Source organism: Pan troglodytes, chromosome 17, assembly GCF_028858775.2.
Source record: "Pan troglodytes isolate AG18354 chromosome 17, NHGRI_mPanTro3-v2.0_pri, whole genome shotgun sequence".
Classification (NCBI taxonomy): Eukaryota; Metazoa; Chordata; class Mammalia; order Primates; family Hominidae; genus Pan; species Pan troglodytes.
The window spans coordinates 36667626-36672251 of NC_072415.2; the positions used below are offsets into that span (position 1 = coordinate 36667626).

At 38.5% G+C, this 4626-nt stretch overlaps 1 long non-coding RNA gene across 1 annotated transcript; it reads right to left on the reverse strand.

Moving 5' to 3' along the window:
* Positions 1-1875: 1875 nt before the first annotated feature.
* LOC134808671 (uncharacterized) lies at positions 1876-4197 on the reverse strand. The gene is made up of 3 exons (XR_010152097.1): positions 4013-4197; positions 2564-3445; positions 1876-2052 (listed from the first exon to the last, which is right to left on the reverse strand). It is a non-coding gene; the product is annotated as an uncharacterized LOC134808671 (long non-coding RNA).
* Positions 4198-4626: the final 429 nt, after the last annotated feature.

Sequence of the window (4626 nt, forward strand, 5' to 3'; positions counted from 1 at the left end):
ATGCTGTGTATGAGGGAGAAAAGTATGACATAGTACCTAATATTTAAACTCACTCAACATTTATGTCTTTATCAATATTACATTGTTGATCACCCTTCGTAATTTTGTGCTAGGGTCAGAGGATGACCAATGCTTCCAGCTCTTTGAGGTGCCCCCAGTCTAGGCTCCAACTGAACGCAGATTTTAAAACCCTCTGTTGATAGAGTGTGATGGTGGATAGGGAATAGTTCACAACTCCCTACAATTTTACACTCTCCCGCACCTCTTAGAATTTTTCTCTGAGAGTGTTATGTAGTCATCACATCAAGAAAGCTTTAGCTATTCAATTAGTGGCTGCATATCTCTTTTCCTTGTTTAAAAGTAATATTTAAAAAACAATGACTGGGCATGGTGACTCATTCCTATAATCCCACTGCTGTGGGAGGCTGAGGCAGGGGATTACTTGAGCCCAGAAGTTCAAGGCTGCAGTAAACTATGATTGCACCACTGCACTCCAGCCTAGCTGGCAGAACAAGACCATGCCTCAAAAAAAAAAAAAAAAAAAAAAAAAAAAATTTCTTTAGAGAAAACATGCCATCTTTTTCTTCCACCCCTTCCTTTTTTTCTTCTCTCCCCATCTCTTCCTCCCTTCCTTCCCCCATTCCTTTCTCCCTCCCTCCTTCCTATCTTCTTTTTACCACCTTGAGAACACAACTTTATTTATCAGTTAAACTTCCCATTTAGAATGCTTGCATTGGAATTGCATTTTGTCAAGGAAATTCTAGCGTTTAAAATAAAAATAAGGAAGTGGACAATATGCTTTTTTCTTTGATATCTCTTTTTTAGTAAGTCAGGATTAATGGAGTCCCAGGTGGTTACCAGCTCTTAAAAGTGAACTGTAGTACAATGCATCCTAAGATTTCCTCTTAGAACTCTGCTAAGACAAAGATGACTGTGCCTTGTGGCAGTAAGCTATAGTGATCCTGGCAATTTTCATCATAATGGTATGATTTCAAGGTGACTCACCTTTCATGGTGGATCTTTTTTAGAATTTAGAGAGAAAGTAGTTTGACCAAGATGGTTAAGTTAAGGTAAATGATTGCAGTAATTATTCCTAATTAAATATCACCAGAGGGATGATAGGTATATCAAAAAGGAAAGCCTCCTGAGATGGAGGCAAGAAAAAGTAACATTGTATTATAGTATCCACATTTTAGGAAGTGTTTGCATAGACATGGTTTGACCTGGATATTTTATAATCTGTATATATCAAACCACATCATAAAAAGTTTTATTATAGTTATGGGGAAAATTAATTTATGAAATTAATTAGGTAAATCAATGATTATCTACTTAACAGAAATTTTCCTAATGTGTCATTGGCACATATATCTGACACAGGGACATATATTAGAGCAAATACATCAACTTTTTCTTTGATGAGTACACTGATCAGATCATATGTGGTTTACCTGCTCCAGTTACCTTAAGTATGAAATAACAAGATTTGGCTCTGTTGATCATTAAAGGTGGCCCATTAGGTCTGGCTACTTAGAAATCCATTTGTGGTTGAGGCATTTTTCACAGTGGCACCTAGACAATCTCAGGACCATTATCCGGGCTCTGATTATCTACAGAGAAATAGTCACAGATTCTCTGCATGACAAGAGTGAAGCATGTTGCTATGTTTTGTTTTCCAGAATCTAAGATATAAAAAATTACACCCAAGCAATAATCAGTGTTCCCGATCCTGTCTGTGATTTGCCTTTATTGTTTTCCAAGAGGAAGCCTCACACATGCAAAGCCATATGCTCTATCACTTTTCAAGTTGTGATGTCTCATCTGGGAGTGATTTGAGCCCCTGCCCCTCAACATTTCTTTTATGACTCCAAGATTAAAAGACCATATTCAATCTTATTTTTATTATATCTTTTTGGGGAGGCACAAAAACAGTAACTCTTAGCAGAGGAGGAACTTGTATGCCATCTGACCTAGAAACAGATGCTACTGATTGGGAAGGTCACAAGCAAGGATATACACAGTCTTTCTGTATCTTTCAAAGTAAAGATGGCCCTGACAATAGAAAAGGAGAAACTACCTCAGTACCATCCCAAAATATCATTTCATGCGTAATAAAATGCAATTATTCTTCTTTGACCAAAATAAAACCCTTAGTGGATCACCCAATCAAAAAAGTCAGTTAACGTACAGAAGCGTAAAAATAGCTTACACAAATCTTATGTGCTGTGGCTCATGCCTGTAATCCCAACATTTTGGGAGGCCAAGGCGGGTGGATCACTTGAGGTCAGGAGTTCGAGACCAGTCTGACTATCATGTTGAAACCCCATCTCTACTAAAAATACAAAAAAATTAGCCAGGCATGGTGGCAGGCACCGGTAATCCCAGCTGCTTGGGAGACTGAGACAGGAGAATCACTTGAACCCGGGAGGCAGAGGTTGCAGTAAGCCGAGATCGTGCCACTGCACTCCAGCCTGGGCTATAGAGCAAGACTCCATCTCAAAATAAATAAATAAATAAATAAATAAATAAATAGAAACCCATAATTATACACCAATTCACCAACCTTGTGAAGCAGGAAATGGCCTTGTTCTTGAGTTTGGTTCTTCTGATTAATGTTCTTCATTGGCTCTCACAGACAAGTGACACCTACACAGCATCATTGGCCATGTGAAGCTTCAGTTTCTTAGGTGAAGGAGGAACTTACAGAAACTTACAAAGCAATCTAAGACCACTATTCTTCCCATTTTTAAATGATCTGATTTCCTTCCTCAATCTTTTATGGTTGTCTTGGTCAAACTTAAGATGACAGTATTTATTTTTAAGGTGACCTGACTTTATTGTCTCTTTTCAATGCATTTGATTTGTTTTTTGTAGAGGAAGTAGATCTTTTGTTCTTCATATCCATAATAATTGCTTTTAATAATATTGAATGAGACTGCATAATGACAGTAATAAGTACAACTGGAATGACTGGATTTAGAAATAGAAATCTTCACATGTTGCTAGGCATACAAGGCAGGGTCTGGGACAGAATTGTATGGATATACAGTACTAGAGAGTGGCCTAGCAGTTGTGAGAATTTGGTATTCCATGGGTACCAAACAGCAGGTTTTATAGAAGGCAGTGAGAGCTCCAATAAATCTTTCCTACTTGAGTAAAGGCTGGTAAAGAGACAGTTTTTGAGTTATTATCATCAAGTATGTAGGTTCTGGTAGGTCAACAGCTGTATCAACATACAGAATGGCAACCCTTGGATAATGCCCCGTGTCTTTAAGCAAATGTAGTTTAAAATCCCTTAAAATCTGGTGTTGTTTTACAGATTCAATGAATCTATTCAGGCAATAGAAATGTATAAATCAACAAAATCTGCTTATTAAAACACTTTTGAGTAGATGGTATCTCACATTATGTAGCTCTTTCACGTTTATTTTTCTGTTCTTTTTTCCTAAAAGAGATATGCATCATAAGCAATGGGAAATAGCTATATTCAACAATAGTAAAAAACCCTCAATGTAATTTAATGTTGGAAATCAATACTGTATGTCCTGGATTGAATTGAGAGGTGGAGATGAAGACTTTTATTGCCCTAGGTACACTGGAAAATGTTGTGATGCCTGCAAGCCTGAAGTCAGCCAAAGGGTATCCAGTCACTACACGTTTTCATTGCTCCTAATACTCTTTGGCTCTAGGCTACTGCCTCTTTTGCCTAATGATAGGGCTAACCTTGACCAGGAGCCCTCTGAACCTTCCCCAAGGGGCTCCTCGGTGCTTATTCACCCTTTGACATCAACCTTCAGAGTATACGAAATAGAAATCTTAATGAAAGAAGGGAGGGCTGAGATTTTCCTGCGTGCTCATCTGGCTAAACTCCTAGCATTTTATGTTTATACTTGATTTTTAAGTCATCCTGAACTCTATCTGCAGCTCTGCTCTCTTTTATCTTTTCTTGGCATCACAACCTTTACTACAAAGCTTATTTCAAGGGAAAACTGTTAGAATTCAAATCACTTACTCCTGTTTCACGCTCGTCTGTTTGTTTGGGATTCCAGCTGACAAGATGTCCTTCAAATGATTGCTTTTAGTAAAATCAAAGTGACTTGAGGACCAAAAATTTTGATAACTGAATATGTGTTTTAGACTACTTCAGGGGTTTCTCTTGCAACTTGGCTGGATAAGTGTGAAAACAGAATTGTTAGTGATGAAGAGGGCTGAGGCCTGTATTCTAGATTGTTTGCAGAATTCTAAATCACTACCAGGAAAGGGCTCAGAGAAAGCCGTCACTTTGTGGGACCTCAGAAGCAACCTGGAGCCAGGTCTGTGGTTGAAGAATGTTTCCAAACTGGGGTGATGACTATGGCTATTTTTTTTTTTTGTTATTGTTGTCAGATGCCTCAGGGTGCCAACAAATGAGAGTGGGTTGTTGTCCTTAGAGGTTGTTTTTTTTTTTTTCTCTTCAATTTCTTACTTTGGGGAAAACTCTTGAAATGCTGTGTGTTTTTGGAGATTTCCAGGGGTTATTGTAGGAAGGGTAGAAGACTCCCCCATCCACACTGGGATGACCCTCTGGGTGCCACCGACTTCCTTGTCTGCAGACCCTCGGAAGCTGCTGTTCCGACTCTAGCGGAA